This window comes from Lissotriton helveticus, chromosome 5_1 (genome assembly GCF_964261635.1).
Source record: "Lissotriton helveticus chromosome 5_1, aLisHel1.1, whole genome shotgun sequence".
In the NCBI taxonomy this organism is placed as follows: domain Eukaryota; kingdom Metazoa; phylum Chordata; class Amphibia; order Caudata; family Salamandridae; genus Lissotriton; species Lissotriton helveticus.
Genome location: NC_136065.1, coordinates 1,618,454,079 through 1,618,476,635, shown reverse-complemented (window position 1 = coordinate 1,618,476,635; position 22,557 = coordinate 1,618,454,079).

Here is a 22,557-nt window from a genome sequence, read left to right as displayed (position 1 = left end):
GCACTCATACACCTATACAGACTCTCACACTCTGTCACTCATCCATGGAGTTACTCACACACCTAGTCAGTCCTGTAAATAATCAATCACACTTCCATTTTCTAATCTATACAGTTAACCCCTTTAGAGCTTGTAAATAAACCTCCCCAGTGCTGCGCTGTCCATTGGAACTAGTGCTGAATGGACGTCCAACGGTCGTGCGCAGCACTGGGGAGGTAGTGGCCGTGACGACCGTTGGCCGACGGCAGCAATTAAGGGGTTAAACATAGAGCACCTTACATTTTGAAACATATACTAACACATACTTACTCTCTTATACAATCATTGATACAAGTACACATTGATCTGCACAGAGTCACACACCTCCCAGCCAGCCACACACACACTCAGTCTCCCATACAAATACTTGGGCAATCAATCAATAACCCATATAGTTACTCATATAGCTACTGACCAACACATGCAGCAGTTTACAGAACAACAGACATAATGATGCACAAATTAAGACAGTTTAGTCACTAACCCATGCACTCAGTGAGACACATTTAATCACTCACTCATACAGTCAGTCACGCACCTACTAAATCCTTCATCCAGACACTTCTACATCTACTCATTCTTCAATATGTAAAACATATTTAAACTTTTCAGAAACACACAGTCACTGGATGATGTCATCAGTGATGTCATTTGAGATGTCATCAGTGATGTCATCAGTGATGTCACTGACCATGTCATGAATGATGTAATATGTGACATCATCAGCAGTGGATTGCGGGGCGCGATATATAGTTAGTGCAACTAACTATATATGGAATTTCAATGGTTTTGTGTGAGTAAAATAAGGTTTTTTAAATGCTAATTCCTAACTATATATGGTCTATAACCTATGGTTTTTTCAGTGAATTTTCAAGGTTTTGTAAAAGCTAATTCCTAACTATATATGGTCTATAACCTATGGTTTTTTCAGTGAATATATATATATATATATAAATATATACATATATATATAATACACGGCTGCCCGGCCGTGGGAGGTAACAACATCGTCAGCTGGGACAGAGTGCATTTTTTCAGCTGCCTGACGCCGGAATTCTGAACTGTTCAGGACCTTCACCGGCACGATTCTCCATTTGCAAATAGAGCTTGCTTTTAATGGACGTGACTCACTGAGAGAAAATGATAAAGCAGATGATTTTAAACGCATGCATGAACTTACTATAAGGAGAGCATTAATCTGCATATCGGACTCCATGCCCCATAATGCACACAGGACAGAGTAATGTTGACACACCCATGTGGGAGGTATGGTAAATAAATGCCGGAAATGAGCAATGTGGATCTCATGTGTGTTGTTTAATGCCCAGGAAGAAGGGGCTTGTGGCCCTGAAACGCGTAGGCAGATTGCAATGGAACACGCACTATGAAAGCAGGCTGCATTTTCAGGCTGGAGGGCTAAGAATCGTCGAGTGTGCCTCCAAAGCTTCAGGGCAATTTGCGTTTTACATAAATACACGGCTGCCCAGCCGTGGGAGGTAACAACATCGTCAGCTGGGACAGATTGCATTTTTTCAGCTGACTGAGGCCGGAATCCTGAACTGTTCAGGACCTTCACCGGCACGATTCTCCATATGCAAATAGAGCTTGCTGTTAAAGGACGTGACTCACTCCAAGAAAATGATAAAGAAGATGATTTTAAATGCACGCATGAACTTACAATAAGGAGAGCATTAATCTGAATATCGAACTCCATGCCCCATAATGCACGCAGGACAGTGTAATGTTGACACGCCCATGTGGGAGGTATGGTAAATAAATGCCGGAAATGAGCAATGTGGATCTCATGTGTGTTGTTTAATGCCCAGGAAGAAGGGGCTTGTGGCCCTGAAATGCGTAGGCAGATTGCAATGGAACACGCAATAGGAAAGCAGGCTGAAGCTTCAGGCTGGAGGGGTGAGAATCATCGAGTGCACCTCCAAAGCTTCAGGGCAAATTGCATTTTACATTTATATATATATATATATATATATATTCCTGGCTTTCAGTTCCTTGTGCCCGGGAATTGCAGCGCTCGGCGCTCGGTTCGAAAACCCTGCAGCAGAACCACGCTGCTATTAATTGTACACATAAACCTCCCCAGACGGCGAGGAATAATGGGACGAACTCACGTTCTCACTATTCTTTTGCTGTTTTTATTATTTTTTAAGCCTTCAATTAAGCATATATGCAGACAAAACACAGATCTACGCGTTTCGGGAGCCCCACTCCCTTGCTCACGATCAATTGCTTCACAGGAGATTAGTCATCTTAAAGTCTCATTTTCTCTCATTTCCTGTTGGGTGTGTTTTCTTGGCTCAAAGCATTCTGGAGGCTGTAGTTTTTCTTAAAAACCATGAGTATAATTCATGCTGGATTTCATCATGTAAGCTGGTCCCAATTTCGTCAAACGTACTATTGTTTTACATAGTCTGACGCAATTAAATTCATTTTATTTTTAATATTGCATTTTATTTCAAAAATTCTCTTTTATGTAAGATTCATTTTCGCCCTCTAGTGGGCTGTGTCATTAATTGTCTCTCAGCGAAGGAGAACAATTTCTTAAGTTATTTTGATATTGTTTTGATATTCCTTCATACATTTTTTTCTTTGTTCATTTTTTCTTTATTTTTTTCTATGCATCTTTTTCTTCTTTTTCTCTTATTCATTTCTTTCTTTCTTGGTTTGTTTTTTGTTGTTGTGTCAAGTTCTATCAGCTTACAATTTTTCTTAGTTTTACGGAGTGTTAACTGTTCTCAATTTTTTATAAATGTATATAAAGTTCTTCAGACTGGTTAAGACCATGTGGATGCATTGTCCTCAGCTTGATGATATACCTCGATTCTTTTCGACGAAGTTCTCTCTCTCTGTCACCACCTCTCTTCATTTGTGGCACTGTGTCTATTCCAAAGAATCTTAATTTCGTCCAGTCACCTTGATGATGTGATTCCATATGTTTCGCGATGGCATTTCCTCGATCCTTGTGGACCGTAGCTCTCACATGTTCCAAGATTCGGTTTTTTAATTCGCAGATTGTGCTGCCAACGTATTGTAGCGGACATGGACATTCCACTATATACACCACATATTGTGTTTTACAAGTTATTAGTTGTCTGATTTCCCATGACTTGTTGTTGTTCAGTTTGAGTGTTTGAGTCTGTTTAGCAATCTGACACACTTTACACATGTAGCATTTCACGAATCCTTTGGTTTTGAGCCAATCATCTTCCTTCTTTTTGGGTTTAAAGTGGCTATGGATTAGGTGATCCTTAAGATTTCTTGGTCTACGGTATGTCACTACCGGGTGGGTCCCCATCAATTCTTTGACTGTGCCGTCCATTTGTAGAATTTTCCAATTCCTCCTCAGAATACTTAGCACTTGTTTGCTTTCCACTGAATAATCAGTTATGAATCTTATTGATTCCTTGTTGGTAACGTTTATCTTTGGTTTGGGCTTTAGGCATTCTTCCCTTTTCTTTTTGTTTGCTTTTTCCCAACTTTTCAGGATTATTTTGTTGTTGTATTTTCTCCTTTTGAAGCGTTCTGCTGTTTGTTGGCCATGTTTCTGCCATTCTTTGTCCTCACTACAGATTCTTCGAATTCTCAGGAATTCCCCATATGGGATACTGGCTTTTAGTGTTTCTTGATGGAAACTAGTTGCTTCCAAGGTTGAGTTTGTCGATGTACTTTTACGATGCAACGTGGTGTGGATCTGATTTTCTCTGATGTAAATCTCTGTATCTAGAAATATTACACGTTCTTTACTGGATTCAAACGTGAATTTCAATTGGGTGGTGCTGTTATTTAAAATTTCGAAGTATTCTCGAAACTCTTCACTGGTTCCATCCCAAATTATAAAAAGATCATCTATGAATCTTTTCCATGAGATGATTTTGTTTAGATAAACATAATTTTCCGCTTTCCACGCCACTTCCTTTTCCCAGTATCCCATCGTAAGACAGGCATAGTTTGGACTAAAAGAAAAGCCCATGGCTGTCCCATTTCTTTGCCTGTATATTTCTTCACCAAAGAGAAAAATGTTTTTGTTCAGGCAGATTGTGATCATCTGTCTCAACATAGTATTGTGATCTTGATACATTATATTTCTCTCTTGTAAGAAAAAACTGCATGCTTCAATTCCAAAATCATTGTCTATTGTCGTATACAACGATACAACGTCCATCGTTACCAACAAGTAAGATTCCTGCCAAGGTGTATTCTGTAGCATATTCAGTATATCAGTCGTATCCTGTATGTAGAAGCTGAGTTGTTTTACATACGGTTGTAAAAAATAATCAATGAAGTTAGCTAATGGTTCCAGCAGAGATCCCCCCGCCGATAGTATCGGCCGGCCTGGTGGCTTTTTTTGGTCTTTATGTAATTTCGGCAAGAAATAAATTGTTGCCAAGATAGGGTAATTCACAGTTAGGTATTTGCATTCTTCCTCATTGATTAGATTTTTCTGAGTCCATTCCTTTAATTTTGTGTCCAGCATTTCTTTAATCTCCTTTGTTGGGTTGTTTTTTAGTTTTTCATAATACCTGTTGTCCCAAAGTTGTCTGTGAGCCTCTATGACATATGCTGTTTTGTCTTGGATTATGATGTTTCCACCTTTATCCGCTATTTTGATTTCAATGCTGTCATCATTCATCAAGCTTTTCAAGGCCTCTCTCTCCTCCTTGGTCAAGTTGTCTTTGTAAATTTGATTTTTTATTTTATACACATCTTCAATTACAGCTTCCTGAAATAGGTCTACTTTGTTGCCTGGTGCTAGTTGTGGATAAAATTTGGATTTGGGTTTCAATCCACTCAAACCACCTCCCTTTTGGTCCACCACTTCATTCAAATTTATTTCATCCCCTTCAACTGAGTCCAGGTTAATTAAAGTCAGATAACATGATGCGTCTTTTGCTTGTAATCCACTAGTAATTTCCTGTTGTTTGTTTCGTGTTATTGCATTTGCTTTTTCTGCAAAAAACTTTGCTAATTTGATTTTACGAAAATAGAGGTAAAGGTCTATTCTTACTTGTGCCAAGTCCTTTCTTTTTGTTGGACAAAATTGTATACCTTTTTTTAGTAGTAGAATCTCATTGTTTGATATTTCACGATTCGACAGGTTCACCACTTGTAGTTCATCTCCCATGTTTTCTTCAGGCGCATGCTCCTGGTTTCTGGGCCCGTCTTCTCCGTGCTTTGTCCGGCGCCTTTTACCCCTTCTTGTGGGTTTCTTTGATACCTTGGCCTGCCACGTCCTCTTCTTCCTTGTTGCTGGAATGTGGGAGGAGATTGATCCCATTGTCTTTGTTGCAGTACGAGGCGCATGTCCCCTAAAAAAGAATTCTTGCGTCTGTTCTCCTCACTGTCTTCGTTCGATATCAACGATGATGCACTGCTCGTGGAGCTTGTCGCACTACTCCAGGATAGTTGTTCCTTCATTGCTTCGTATTTTCTGGCATACGTAAACATGCGCCCTTCTTCGTAATCATTGGCATCACAAATTAATTTTGAGTGTTTTCTTTCCCTTACAATGTCTTCATGTTTTTCAAACTGAACTTCCAATTCTTCTTTGAATTTAGTCATTTCGCTTGACAATTTCATTGCTGAGATTTCTTTTTCAATTTCGTTCAGTTTATCCTTTACTTTGTTGAGGTTAATTTCGATGTGTTTAACCAAGATGTCGATCAGCCCTAATGATGATTTCAGAATGAACTCCCCCCACTCTTGCAATAACTCATTTGAGGAGTCTTGATGGCTGGGCATTAGCGTGATTCTCAACCCTCGTGGTACCCTTTGGACTTCAAGGTACTTCTTTAGTGTGATTAATTCCCATGACTTATTGATTTCTTTCCGGCTTAGTCTCTCCCAGGCCCGTAGCTTCGATTTAGCATCCACTTTTTCCACCCTGCTCGAAGAGCCAGCCATTGAGGTTTCACTTGTCTTTTCCTTTGTAAACATAGTTGTCAGTTTTTCACTCCGTTTTTCTTCTCTCCGCTGCATTCTTATTCTTGGTATAATTTATAACTTGCAAAATAATTATTCTGTGAGAACGTGCAAAATGACGTTGTACTGGCTTCCAATTGGGATATTATCACCGCTTTGTTCTGTTTAGAACTATTCAATTGCGGACTCTCCCCGCAGTCTACGTCTTGCAAGCTAAGCTGGTCGCACGTTAATGCGCATTTGTTGATTCAATCGCACTGGCCTTTGCAATTTCAGCCGTTTCACTCACACGCTTACCTTGTCTTCGGTCTGCGCGATGTGAGGCTTTCCCGGCTTCGTTCAGTCCAGCGGTCGCTGCTCCCGGCTCATAAATTCCTGGCTTTCAGTTCCTTGTGCCCGGGAATTGCAGCGCTCGGCGCTCAGTTCGAAAACCCTGCAGCAGAACCACGCTGCTATTAATTGTACACATAAACCTCCCCAGACGGCGAGAAAAAATAAAAATAAAAAAAAAATCTAATCAATGAGGAAGAATGCAAATACCTAACTGTGAATTACCCTATCTTGGCAACAATTTATTTCTTGCCGAAATTACATAAAGACCAAAAAAAGCCACCAGGCCGGCCGATACTATCGGCGGGGGGATCTCTGCTGGAACCATTAGCTAACTTCATTGATTATTTTTTACAACCGTATGTAAAACAACTCAGCTCCTACATACAGGATACAACTGATATACTGAATATGCTACAGAATACACCTTGGCAGGAATCTTACTTGTTGGTAACGATGGACGTTGTATCGTTGTATACGACAATAGACAATGATTTTGGAATTGAAGCATGCAGTTTTTTCTTACAAGAGAGAAATATAATGTATCAAGACCACAATACTATGTTGAGACAGATGATCACAATCTGCCTGAACAAAAACATTTTTCTCTTTGGTGAAGAAATATACAGGCAAAGAAATGGGACAGCCATGGGCTTTTCTTTTAGTCCAAACTATGCCTGTCTTACGATGGGATACTGGGAAAAGGAAGTGGCGTGGAAAGCGGAAAATGATGTTTATCTAAACAAAATCATCTCATGGAAAAGATTCATAGATGATCTTTTTATAATTTGGGATGGGACCAGTGAAGAGTTTCGAGAATACTTCGAAATTTTAAATAACAGCACCACCCAATTGAAATTCACGTTTGAATCCAGTAAAGAACGTGTAATATTTCTAGATACAGAGATTTACATCAGAGAAAATCAGATCCACACCACGTTGCATCGTAAAAGTACATCGACAAACTCAACCTTGGAAGCAACTAGTTTCCATCAAGAAACACTAAAAGCCAGTATCCCATATGGGGAATTCCTGAGAATTCGAAGAATCTGTAGTGAGGACAAAGAATGGCAGAAACATGGCCAACAAACAGCAGAACGCTTCAAAAGAAGAAAATACAACAAAATAATCCTGAAAAGTTGGGAAAAAGCAAACAAAAAGAAAAGGGAAGAATGCCTAAAGCCCAAACCAAAGATAAACGTTACCAACAAGGAATCAATAAGATTCATAACTGATTATTCAGTGGAAAGCAAACAAGTGCTAAGTATTCTTAGGAGGAATTGGAAAATTCTACAAATGGACGGCACAGTCAAAGAATTGATGGGGACCCATCCGGTAGTGACATACCGTAGACCAAGAAATCTTAAGGATCACCTAATCCATAGCCACTTTAAACCCAAAAAGAAGGAAGATGATTGGCTCAAAACCAAAGGATTCGTGAAATGCTACATGTGTAAAGTGTGTCAGATTGCTAAACAGACTAAAACACTCAAACTGAACAACAACAAGTCATGGGAAATCAGACAACTAATAACTTGTAAAACACAATATGTGGTGTATATAGTGGAATGTCCATGTCCGCTACAATACGTTGGCAGCACAATCTGCGAATTAAAAAAACGAATCTTGGAACATGTGAGAGCTACGGTCCACAAGGATCGAGGAAATGCCATCGCGAAACATATGGAATCACATCATCAAGGTGACTGGACGAAATTAAGATTCTTTGGAATAGACACAGTGCCACAAATGAAGAGAGGTGGTGACAGAGAGAGAGAACTTCGTCGAAAAGAATCGAGGTATATCATCAAGCTGAGGACAATGCATCCACATGGTCTTAACCAGTCGAAAGAACTTTATATACATTTATAAAAAATTGAGAACAGTTAACACTCCGTAAAACTAAGAAAAATTGTAAGCTGATAGAACTTGACACAACAACAAAAAACAAACCAAGAAAGAAAGAAATGAATAAGAGAAAAAGAAGAAAAAGATGCATAGAAAAAAATAAAGAAAAAATGAACAAAGAAAAAAATGTATGAAGAAATATCAAAACAATATCAAAATAACTTAAGAAATTGTTCTCCTTCGCTGAGAGGCAATTAATGACACAGCCCACTAGAGGGCGAAAATGAATCTTACATAAAAGAGAATTTTTGAAATAAAATGCAATATTAAAAATAAAATGAATTTAATTGCGTCAGACTATGTAAAACAATAGTACGTTTGACGAAATTGGGACCAGCTTACATGATGAAATCCAGCATGAGTTATACTCATGGTTTTTAAGAAAAACTACAGCCTCCAGAATGCTTTGAGCCAAGAAAACACACCCAACAGGAAATGAGAGAAAATGAGACTTTAAGATGACTAATCTCCTGTGAAGCAATTGATCGTGAGCAAGGGAGTGGGGTCCCGAAACGCGTAGATCTGTGTTTTGTCTGCATATATGCTTAATTGAAGGCTTAAAAAATAATAAAAACAGCAAAAGAATAGTGAGAACGTGAGTTCGTCCCATTATTCCTCGCCGTCTGGGGAGGTCTATGTGTACAAAAATATATATATATATATATATATATATATTACCTACTGGCGGTCGCCAGTAGGTATATATTGTTAGGATTTTTTCTCTATGGGTTTTTTGAAAATTCTATGTCTAATAACTTTTGCGTTTGTGGACGGAATTGGCTGCAATTTTCAGGAAAATGGCACATTTTGTTTCTGAGCAGCCCTTGAAAATTTGGGGGGGGGGTTCGTCCAGTGGGGGCCGAGAAAAAAGGGGGGTCCAAAACATGTTTTTAACATTGAGTTTTCCATAGGGCGGTTGGCCTCACTTTTAGCCCGAACGGCTGAATGGATTTGCACGAAACTTGGCAAAATTGTAGGGACTGGTAGCCCGATGTGCCTTTTGTAGGTCTCAATATATGTGCTCCAGTGGATTTTGAGAAATTAACGTTTAAAAAAAGATATATATCTGTAACAGCGGACCGGGCAGCGCTCTGGTTCGCGGACTTTTCGCGCAACGGAGCTTTGTGAAGCGAAGCTGATTGGTTCTCCGGCGTCTGTCAACATTCCAAACAGTCCGTAGCGGCCGCCATCTTGTCTCTCGGTAGGATCGAGAGACAAGAGGAGGCCGAAGCGAAGGGGCAAATGACCATAAGGGGGCATAGTACATTGTCGCTCACCCACTAGGTTTGATGTGGAGGTTTTAAAAGGGCCCCGCGGGGCAAAAAAAAATAAAAATAATAATAATCGAACAGCTGAATGGATTTGCACGAAACTTGGCAAAATTGTAGGGACTGGTAGCCCGATGTGCCTTTGCTAGATCTCAATATATGTGCTCCAGTGGATTTTGAGAAATTAACGTTCAAAAAAAGGTATATATCTGTAACAGCGCACCGCTTCGCGTACTTTTCGCGTTACGGAGCTTTGCGAAGCGAAGCTGATTGGCTCTCCGGTGTCTGTAAACATTCCAAACAGTCCGTAGCAGCCGCCATCTTGTCTCTCGGTAGGATCGAACAGCTGAATGGATTTGCACGAAACTTGGCAAAATTGTAGGGACTGGTAGCCCGATGTGCCTTTGCTAGGTCTCAATATATGTGCTTCAGTGCATTTTGAGAAATTAACGTTCAGAAACAAGATATATATCTGTAACAGCGCTCCGCTTCGCGGAGATAAAATTATATGTGTATTACCTAGCTGTTGCTAACACCAGTTAGCGACGGCTAGTAGAAGATAGCGACCATCTTGGGCCCCACTTTGCATGTGAGTGATATTTATCACTAATGACATGCAAAGTGGGCATGCCAAGATGTTAGCGACTGGAAACAGTCGCTAACATCGCTATCTCCTATTATCAACTTTTGAAAATATTCGAGATAGGGCGAATATCTCTAAAAGCTACCACCTGCCCTGAGCAGTTCTTAGCCATGTTATCCAATGGGAGGTGGATAACATGGCTAAGAGCATTAGCTCGGTAATGCATGAATATCGCTGAGTTTTCAGCGATATTAATGCATTGCGGTCGTTTTTTATCGTATTTCCGATAAACCTTGATAATAGCAAGGTTTATCTGCGATAATTTCTGACGGTAAAAAAATCGTTGCTAAGCATCGTTAGGGATAAATATCGCTTAACTTTGGTAATATGCCCCAACGTCTGTTAACGTTCGATTCGAAGGAAATCAGGAAGTGTTGAAAAACATTGTCTGCGCCATCTTGTCTTTTTTCAAATGCCACACTTTTGTCGTGCACGGCAGCCATTTTAGATGCCTTGACCAGACCCACTCTGTGCACGCTGTCGATCCTTAGCATGGCTCCCCACCCTCGCAAACATCTCCCCCAGGCAATGGTCACCCCCGCTCTCTGTCTTATGCATGGGTAATAAACCTCCCCCATCTGCGCTGCTGTTCCCTGAGAATCACACACTGTGCCCGCCCGACACCTCCCTTTCGCCCTATTCACTACCGCACCCTCTGACACTCCTTTTCCTCTGTGTCCGATTGTCCAGGCTGGTCCTAGGGTATCAGCTAGCCCTGCAGATGTAGTTTATGGCCACAGCTGTAAAGAATCACCCCTCTTCAAAGGAGTTATAGTAGATCAAGGCCCACACTCGATGAGATTCGTCACAGCAGAAGCGTTGCTATTATCTGAAAACCATCCTGTATTGTGATTGGGGAGGGGACCGAGCCTGAAGCGGAAGATTCCAGGGATGACTGTTTGTACATCAAAGTTTTTACAATTATGTGTCACATTAAAAATATATAGCACTCCGACAAAGTAGTAAGATTATAAAACTTTAATAATTTATAAATATATACAAGAAAACAAAAATAGTAATAACATATAAACATTTTTAGGGATAAACAACGAAGTAGCGGTCGGCTGTGCGAATAGTCCCAACGCAGCACAACGTCCAGATTTCCGGCGTGGGGCGTCGCGGGGGGTGGGTCATCAGTAGCAAACTGTTGTGCGAATAGTTCCAAGGCAGCAGAACGCATTGAAATCTAGATGACACGAAAGTGATGTCTAGTAAGTTGCCACCCAGCAAATAACGGCATGGGGCGTCGCGGGGGGTGGGTCATCAGTAGCAAACTGTTGCGCGAATAGTTCCAAGGCAGCAGAACGATGGCACCAAGGTGATGTCCAGTAAGTTGCCGCACTGGTTTTGGTATCCTACAATGCTGCTCCGAATAACGGCGTGGAGCGCCCCGGGGGAGGCGGCGTGAACGGGCCTCTCCAGGTGGAGTGTCATCTGTTGTAGTGGGGCGCCCCTTTACCGTTTCAGTTGCCATTCCGTCCGTTTTTGGTCCACTGTGTCAAAAGCCGCAATTCAGCTGAGTTGCGCCCACTCTTGCGGTGCAGCGATAGGCGGCTGTCACAGGACTCTCAAAATGGCGGCAGGCTGTTTCCTTTTTGGGCCTGGTCCACTGAAATGGCCCTGGGACACCTTGGAAATCGGACGCTTGTCTGCTAGGTCTTGGACCTCATTCTCGAAAGCGTCCCCTCCGCCTTGAGAATTCATCAAAAGTTTTGGGGGCTCCGACTCCTGCAGGCTTCTGGTGGGGAGCGGCTGCCATGATTGCTCGCGGAATGACCACGACTGAGCTACGAGATGGTGGTGCTTTCATGCTGACGCCAGCTTCAGTCTGAAACATCCAGAAACAAGGTGGGGCTTTCATCGTTTGGGGAAAAAAAAAAGTTTTCATCCTATGAAAAGTGTTGTTTTTAGGTCACATGATCAAGCCTTCCATCATTAGGAAACCAAAAGTAAAATGAACCAATGAAAAGTTTTATAAACAAGTCACATGACCTGTTATGCGGCATAGGGTGTAAAATTAGGAGAAAATACGTTGGCACGTGAGGCGGCGTCAGTAGCGGACCGATGTGCGAATAGGCCGAAGGCAACACAACGCGCCAAGATCTGGATGGCACCGAGGTGGTGTCCAGCAAGTTGCAGCACTGGTGTGGCCATCCTACAATGCTGAAAGTCGGCGTGGGGCGCCCCGTTGGCCTGTGAGTTTGCGTCAGTAGCGGACCGATGTGCGAATAGGCCGAAGGCAGCACAACGCGCCAAGATCCGGATGGCACCGAGGTGGTGTCTAGTAAGTTGTCGCACTGGTGTGGCCATCCAACAATGCTGAAAGTCGGCGTGGGGCGCCCCGTTGGCCTGTGAGTTTGCGTCAGTAGCGGACCGATGTGCGAATAGGCCGAAGGCAGCACAACGCGCCAAGATCCGGATGGCACCGAGGTGGTGTCTAGTAAGTTGCCGCACTGGTGTGGCCATCCTACAATGCTGAAAGTCGGCGTGGGGCGCCCCGTTGGCCTGTGAGTTTGCGTCAGTAGCGGACCGATGTGCGAATAGGTCGAAGGCAGCACAACGTGCCAAGATCCGGATGGCACCGAGGTGGTGTCTAGTAAGTTGTCGCACTTCTGTGGCCATCCTACAATGTTGAAAGTCGGCGTGGGGCGCCCCGTTGGCCTGTGAGATGGCGTCAGTAGCGGACCGATGTGCGAATGGGGCCAAAGGCAGCGCAACAATATTTTCTGATTTGAAGACACCACAAGGCGCTGAGATGCCAAGATCCGGATGGCACCGAGGTGGTGTCTAGCAAGTTGTGGCACTGGTGTGGCCATCGTACAATGGTAAAAGTCGGCGTGGGGCGCCCTGTTGGCCTGTGAGATGGTGTCAGTAGCGGACTGATGTGCGAATGGGGCCAAAGGCAGCGCAACAATATTTTCTGACTGACACCACAAGGCGCTGAGATGCCAAGATCCGGATGGCATCGAGGTGATGTCTAAGTTGCGGACTGATGTGCGAATGGGTCCAAAGGCAGCGTAACAATATTTTCTGTATGGAAGATACCACTAGGCGTTGAGATGCCAAGATTCGGATGGCACCGAGGTGATGTCTAGCAAGTCATCCTACAATGCTGAAACTCGGCGTGGGTCACCCCATTAGCCTGTGAGATGGCGTCAGTAGCGGACCGATGTGCGAATAGGCCGAAGGCAGCACAACGCGCCAAGATCCGGATGTCACCGTGGTGGTTTCATAGTTGAGAGGCACTTCATCTGCAGTGGGGCGCCGAGATCCGGATGGCACCGAGGTGATGTCTAGCAAGTTGCTGTACTTGTGTGGTCATCCTACAATGCTGAAACTCGGCGTGGGTCGCCCCATTAGCCTGTGAGATAGCTGTTCTTTGGATTTGGGCCTGGTCCACTAAAATGGCCCTGGGACACCTAAGAACTCGAACGCTCGATTTTTTTTTCCTTTCCTGTACATGCAAAAAAAGGTAAATGCCCGGTATGTTACACGCTTCATCTGCCACGATGAACTCTCCAGAGGAACCGAAAAAATATATAGTTGTGGTAACTATACCATGCATCGTCATATGGAGAGGTGGCACCAATTAATTATAGTGCTGCATAAAAGAGAGATTTGGAGGAGAACCCCTGACCTGCTAGTACATTCATCAAAGAAGTGGCACTGAGAGCTTCAGAGGCAAGGGAAACGGTCCCAAATATTTAGAAGAACTTTGGAAAGATTAAAATGACATGTTTAGATTGTGGTAAATTAATTTCATGTGGGCAGATGAGTGTTACTCTAATAAATACAGCATATGAACATCATCATAGTCGATGGTTGGTAGAGACATTTTGACTATATCCTGGACCTGCCCGTCCTCGCCCAAAATGGCGCCGGAATAAATGGGACTCGTAACTCCTTGTTGTGTACTGGTTGCAGAACCTTGAAATCACGAGATACGTATGCAGTTTTGAAGCACATGGCGGGCGGGGACGAGAATTGATTGAATATTTCGACATCCCTATTGATATTAAGTTCTGATGTGTTATTGATTACTGTACTGTTGAAAATTCGAATTAACGTCACCCATGGTACTTGCCCGCAAATGTATATCTAGATAATTTTATTGTAACTGGCCCTGTCGTATTTTAATTATAAAATGTACGTCCACCGATTCCGTAACTGTTAGACACCTTAGTTTTTGCAACCTAATGGCCCGCCCGTTACGTTCCTCTACAGTGTAAATGTCTATTCATCATATACGATTACAGTTTGCTCCGTGGCAGGCCCACGTGGTTATAGGCTCGTATTTGTATAATGAAATTTTCACAATAAAGGTTTTTAAAAGAAAACATGGTAGTAGTGTATACATTGGTAAAGTTTTTAATAATAGTCACTGTTTTAGAATCATTAAAAGGCAAGTGAAATAAAGCAGACCAATTACATGAAGGGTAAAAGGTATAATACGAAGGAACGCAGTAAAGATAAATGGTCAAGGGCTGTTGTGTTTTCTATTCCTGCAACATAAAGTGATCGATAAGAATCTCATATTCAGGCGTATCGGCGACTAAGACAGCAGGTCGACCCTCTTTTGCTCAACGGCTCCGTCATGGGACGAAGAAACGCTCTTTTTCTCGAAAAAAGAATATATTTTACTTGCAGGACAGTTGTAAAATTTCCGGGAAAGTACATTAGCCTGGAACATTATAACATATATTTAAGAGAAAATAATGTTCGGAAGTAATTAAAAGCGTAATTTTTAGGTGATATGACCAAGGCTTTCATCATTAGAATAAGAAAAGTAAAATGAACCAATGAAAAGTTTTATTAACAAGTCACATGACTTGTTATGCTTACGTTACGCGCTGCGCGCCCCGGATGACTTCCGGATGCGCTAACGCGGCGCGTCATATGACGCATTACGCGACAACGCAGGTCCAGAATATAGTCAAAATGTCTCCACCAACCAGCGGTCGAAACACAACCCCTTTCAGCAGGCTAAATAGTTCTGTTAAATGACAACAGAAAGGACAGGCAACAAGAACCATCAGTCAAAGAGGGGAGGGCTAGTTCTTCTCTACCGGGTTACATTGGGGCGCTACCGGAACTGATCGAATTGGTAGTCTACAGTGTTTCTGGATGTTTCAGACCGAAGCTGGGGTTAGCATGAGAGCAGCACCATTTCATAGCTCCGTTGTGGCCATTCCGCAACCAATCATGGCAGCCGCTCTTTATCGTTATTTTGGGCGGGGTGGGTGGCGGAGCCGAGCTGTTTTGCAGCCATCATTGTGTGGAGTTCAGTTCATCTCACTAGTTTTGTATTTGTCATGAGGGGTTGTTCCTAATGTTTCTATTTTAGCGAGGTCAAAAAGAGATCCCATTAGTGGCCTACTGATTTTGCTCGATTCCTTTTCTTTTTTTTTACACGATTTTTCGTTATCTGCAAAGACTAAACAGAGTATTGCGACTCTGTGTTTGTTTGTAAATAGAGAATGAACCAAAGAGAACTAATTCTAAAACAGTAAATACTTGGATAACAATCAATCAAATGGAGAGAGAAGCAGGCACGACGGATTACAACGGGGGCAAAGGCCTGCGTTAACTACCTTTCACTATCTGCAAAGAGAGAGTACTCCTAATAGAAATGAGGGGGGGGGGCACCATTCAAAGCAGATCAGTGTGCATAAACACGAAAATGTTTTCACTTACCACGTACTTGACATTCGACAGCTTATGATATTTGCTATTAAAAAACCATTGAAATTCACTGAAAAAACCATAGGTTATAGACCATATATAGTTAGGAATTAGCATTTACAAAACCTTGAAAATTCACTGAAAAAACCATAGGTTATACACCATATATAGTTAGGAATTAGCATTTAAAAAACCTTATTTTACTCACACAAAACCATTGAAATTCCATATATAGTTAGTTGCACTAACTATATATCGCGCACCCGCAATCCACTGCTGATCATGTCACATATTACATCATTCATGACATGGTCAGTGACATCACTGATGACATCACTGATGACATCTCAAATGACATCACTGATGAGATCACTGATGACATCTCATATGACATTAATGACCACATCACTGATGATATCATTCATGTGACAATACAATGCATCTCCTCACGTTTTAATATAACCTCTGTTTCACCCAGTGTTAAATACGGAGTATAATTTTTGAAACCATTGACACACCAATACTAGTTACTACATACGTACTCACTGATTCCTACGTCTACACACACATTCACTCATTCACCCATACAATCATTCATACATACAATCACTCATCTTTACAACACTATCATATGCACTCATACACCTATACAGACACTTACACTCTGCCACTCATCCATGGAGTTACTCACACACCTAGTCAGTCCTGTAAAGAATCAATCACACTTCCATTTTCTTGTCTATACAGTTAAACATAGAGCACCTTACATTTTCAAACATATACTAACACATACTTACTTTCTTATACAATCATTGATACAAGTACACATTGATCTGCACAGAGTCACACACCTCCCAGCCAGCCACACACACACTCAGTCTCCTATACAAATACTTGGACAATCAATCAATAACCCATATAGTTAATCATATAGCTACTGATCAACACATGCAGCAGTTTACAGAACAACAGACATAATGATGCACAAATTAAGACAGTTTACTCACTAACCCATGCACTCAGTGAGACACATTTAATCACTCACTCATACATTCAGTCATGCACCTACTAAATCCTTCGTCCAGACACTTATACATCTACTCATTCTTCAATATGTAAAACATATTTAAACTTTACAGAAACACACAGTCACTGGATGATGTCATCAGTGATCTCATCAGTGATGTCATTTGAGATGTCATCAGTGATGTCATCAGTGATGTCATTTGAGATGTCATCAGTGATGTCATTTGAGATGTCATCAGTGATGTCATCAGTGATGTCACTGACCATGTCATGAATGATGTAATATGTGACATGATCAGCAGTGGATTGCGGGTGCGCGATATATAGTTAGTGCAACTAACTATATATGGAATTTCAATGGTTTTGTGTGAGTAAAATAAGGTTTTTTAAATGCTAATTCCTAACTATATATGGTGTATAACCTATGGTTTTTTCAGTGAATTTTCAAGGTTTTGTAAATGCTAATTCCTAACTATATATGGTGTATAACCTATGGTTTTTTCAGTGAATATATATATATATATATATATATATACATATATTCACTGAAAAAACCATAGGTTATAGACCATATATAGTTAGGAATTAGCATTATCAAAACCTTATTTTACTCACACAAAACCATTGAAATTCGCATATATAGTTAGTTGCACTAACTATATATCGCGCACCCGCAATCCACTGCTGATGATGTCACATATTACATCATTCATGACATGGTCAGTGACATCACTGATGACATCACTGATGACATCTCTAATGACATCAGAAAGACAGCTAGAGGGAGTAACACAGAGATACTGTTTAATAGATCTATTTACCAAAGAAAAGATGTAAGAGGGTATAATTGAGAAAAACAAAATAGATAAGGAAGTGAAAGAAAAAAAGGAGAGTAGAAGAATAATAAACAAGAGTTTCTTGGAGAATGTGAGTGAATGTTCAAATTAAGAAGAAAAACAGTAAAGGATGTGGAATGAGAGGTAGGGATAGAACCGGACTAAAAGAACAACCCTGAGGGAAAGTGTTAAGAAAAAAGTGAGCGAAAGTAAATAGGAATAAAACAAGATGTATGACAGTGACTAAGGTTAAAACATGTGGAATAACAGAGAAAAAACAGAAAGCAGAAAAGAAGAAGTGACAGAAAAGGAATAATTGAAACAGCAAAGAAATGTAAATAACATAGTGTGCTTGAACTACAGGGAGAAAGCATAATGAACAAGTAGTGAAAGAGTGATGAGTCAGAGACAGTGAGAGTAATAGAGACGGAGTGAGTGAACAGGAGTGAGGAACTATGAGAACAGAGGGACTGAGAAAAGGAGTGGAAGGAGTAGAGTAAGTAAGTAATAGAAAAAGGAATGAGGGAAGTAGCAAAGGCAGGAAACTGAGGGTTAAAGAAATGAAGGAGTGGAACTAATAGAAGTCAAATGTGATAGAGATGTAACGGAAAGAGTACAAAACACTTACCTTATAATTGTCGTTAACTTAGTCACTTGTTATTTTTATACTTTCAATCTGTGAAAGAAAGAACAAAAATTTGAAAAATATTAAAACATGTATTTAAAAATTAGAAAAGACAAGGGAAAAGATTGAAAATCATCCAATTTTACAAAGAAATAAAGTTAGAGATAAACATGCAGAAAGAAAGAGAAAGAAACGGTGATAGACAGACAGAGAGAAAAAGAAATTGTAATAGAGTAAATTATTAAGAGAAAAAAAGGAAGATACTTTCAGTGACAGAAAAGAAGGATAGAAGAGAAAACTAAATTGAAGTTGTGTAAGCTACTAAAAGAAAGTGAGTAAGGTAAACTATATAAGGAAAGGGTGAATAAGGAAAAGAGAGTGAGGGAGAGAGGAGACAGAGGAAGTGAAGGAAAGCGTGTCAGATACAGACTGAGTGAGGCAACAAAGAAAGATAAATGAGTGAGGGTGAGTTATACTAACTGATTGCACCAAAAAAGGAGAACCCAAAAATATTTAATTTAGAAAACAAAGGGAGGAAAGATGGAAAAGACAAGCGAAGCAGAGGGTCTAAAAGCTGGAAAATGGTGCAAGGGAGAAAAGAAAAAAGCAGAGTTGGAATAGGGAAACAAAGGTTGAAAGATAAGTGGAGTTAGAGAACAAGGGTGAAAGAGAATAAAACAAAAGGCAATGTGAGTATGTAAAGAGGATTGATAGAAGGTAGTAAAAGACGAGTGAGCATGAGACAAGACGAGTACAAATTAAAATTCACAATACAAAGTACAGAATTAATTATACATGTTAAATGGTTTATTTTTGCTGTTCTCAGAATATATCAAATTTCACTAAAAACAGTGAGTTGAAGGTATTCATCATATAACAGCGGGGGAAAAAAAACCACAATCAAAATGATTGTCTTTAAAAAACCCACATAACATAACCAATCAGAAATCAGAACTCCTCAAAAGTAACTTACTTTCCATGACGTTGAAGGATGTCCTATGAACAGCTTATACTCTGTTGTGCTGTTATTATTTTCTGCCCGCCACTTTCTGAAAGAAAAGCTCCATCGTTTTGACAAATATGTTACATACAATAAATGACTTCTCGCTCTCTACCGCACTTCTCCTCAAGGCCAAATAGTGTAAGAGCCATTTATAACTCTTAGAATTCTTCTAAGCAAATCCCGTCATTTTCTTTTTCCACAACTTTCAGAAAGAAAACGTTCAAGATCACTTTCACAATCCTGTACTAGTAATATCTCACCTTTCTTGCTCACTCATGTTCCACATTTCCTATGACACTGATACTGCTTACTATGAGGCACACTTACACTACCTCTATGACTACTACAATTATTTAATTCTCTTGATCACTGTTAATCACAAAGCAATTTAAAACAGTACATACAATTATATCAACTCCTAGAATCATTATAGGCCAGTTACCTACCCTAAATTCTCTCTTCTGAAAACACAAAGTAAGAATATTTTAAGTCAAGAGGCAACATTGTTTCATAGTCAAATGGGAATCATTTCCGAAACACCAGCTTTTTTTACATTTTAAATAAGCTGTGTAATAAGCGGATGTTGTCAAAGGACCATCATGTCATATAATAGCTGCAGTTACAAATGTTCTTCCTAAAATCAACGACTGTGTAGCCACAACATTTGTAATTAAAGTTGAAAACTTACTTTCATCAGGTTTATATAGTTGGAATTTTAAAATGACATTATAACCAAAAGTTTGTACAAATAATGTGGACAGCATTGCAGACTTACATTACCTCTTCTCCATGTTTTGATTGGCTGCTTGAATTAGCTTATTAAAAGAAACAGTTTTTCTGAACTCATTCAAAGTGCAGTTATTTTTCCATGACGTCAAGTGTTATGGTAAGAACACCATTTGCTTTGGGAAATACTCTGTTGACCTTTAACTAATCCGTGCCCACCACTTTCTGTAAGAAAACCTTCTTTTTTTTCAGGAACTACTTAAAACTCAAAAATAACTTTTCACTCTGTACTACACTTATCCTCAAGGCCAAATAGTGTAGGAGCCATTAGAACCTCTTGAAATTCCTCAGAGCAAAACCCGAGATTCCTTCCCTAAAATTTTGGTTGTAAAAACACCAGGTAAGAATTTTTAAGGTCAAAAGGCAATCTTTTTTTGAAAGTTAAAACAGAATCATTGCAGAATGACCAGCCGTTTCCAGACTTCAAATAAGCTGTGTAATGTCCTGATGTTGTTGAAGGACCATCATGATATATAATTGCTGCAGTTACAAAAGTCCTTCCTGATATTGACAACTGCGAAGCCACAAAATTTTTAATTAAAGTTGTCAATTTTGTTCCATCAGGCCTACATCGTTGGAACATTAAAATGACATACTGGCCATATGTTCGTATAAATAATGTGGACAGCATTGCAGACTTACATTGGCTACACTCCATGTTTTGATCGGCTGCTTTTACTAGTTTATTAAAGGACACTGATTTACTGTCTGACAAAGTTAAATATATAAATCTTTCTGAGTCTACACTAGTAGTACTTGATACCCTACAGTTCTCGCAGTCATGCTGCCATTGATAAGAAAGGCCAAACAGATGATCTACATCTACACCTTCATCTTGCAATACATCAAGCATATACATTAAAAACTCCTGACAATCTTGCTGAATATTTTGAGAGAATTGCGTTTGACCTCAACATTTGTCTAACAGATTTCAAATTTCAGACACACTTTCTATTTTTGTTCTATCAGTGCTACATTTCTCTAACACAGAATTCAACAAACAGCAAAAACTTTGATCCGAATTGATCACAATCTGTTCTTTTAAAGTTTCTAGAGAAAAGACAACATTAACCACTACATTAGCATAGCAGTTGACACCAGAACTATTTTCAAATTGAAAACCAACAACATCTTCAACAGAATCCATTTTCTTTCTGCTTATAATTTCGTGTTCATCGACTTTTCGTCTTTTTGCTACAACCTCCCTACTATTGGTCACATTTCTTCGTTTCCGGCCTACCACACGTTTCTCAAACAAAGGATATTGAGGCAAATGTGGCGCATACTCTCTTCTTAACCTATTGTATTCCTTAACACAATCTAGATCCGCACAAATGTTTGTGACATCACACTCAATCAAGTACAATCCCGATAAAGTTCTGACTCGTGACAATGCCACATATGCCATACCCTCCTTGAACACAGAACTGCCAATATTCACCAATGCACTGTCTACACTTAAACCTTGCGATTTATGAATTGTCACCGCATATGCCAAGCAAACAGGAAACTGCTTACGGCGAACATATAAGTCTTTTACAAGCAAAAACCTAGCAGAGCAACGACCAATTAGCTGTACTTCCTCAATGCCATCACATTTAATTTTTAAAAATTCAATTCCATCTCTATTTCTGTATTTCTCAAAATCAACAACATTACCCATTGATCCATTTACCAGACCTCTTTCAACATGTAAATTCCTTCTCAAAATGATACGGCAATTTAAGCACACATTCAGAGTCTTTTCAAAACCAGCAGTTTTAGATATAGTCTTCTCTAATGAATCCAATTTAGATTTCAAATTCTCAGACAAAATAATTGTTGCTCCCATATGCTCTATTCTGTCAATAGCTTCCAGTTTCACAATCTCTTGGTTTTCTAAATTCAACATTTTGTTGTTGAAGATGGCACATTCTGCAAGAGTTGGCATCAAACATATTCCAGATTTCTTCTCAGTAATTTTCCGAAAAATATTCTCTGGCAGAACGTCTTCTTCTGGATACAAATTTGACAGTAATCGTGCATGTAAAGCTTCTATCCCATGCTCGGTCACTTTTCCGATTCTAACATCTTGTAGAATATTCTTATAATCTTCATCCTTCGCTTGACGCATATTTTCACGCAGTTCAGCATAATTGAAGTTTAACCATATATTAACGTTGCCAATGCTCCCTAGGCACTTCCTGGTATCTTCATGTGTAAGTAGTTTAAACACTGGTTGTCCTTTCACTGGTGTCAGCTGCAGAAGATCACCGAAAACAATGATGTGTTTGCCACCAAATAACACATCATACTCTGTTTTAAGAACTTCTTGCATTCTCAAATGCACAAAGGCAAGCATGACATTGGAAACCATGCTTACTTCGTCAATGATAAGAAGTTTCATTTTCCTCAAGACTCTTGAAACTTCAGAACAAGCATCTCCAGATAACTTGTGGTATTGAAATTTGTTATCATGCTCCACTGGCAGCATC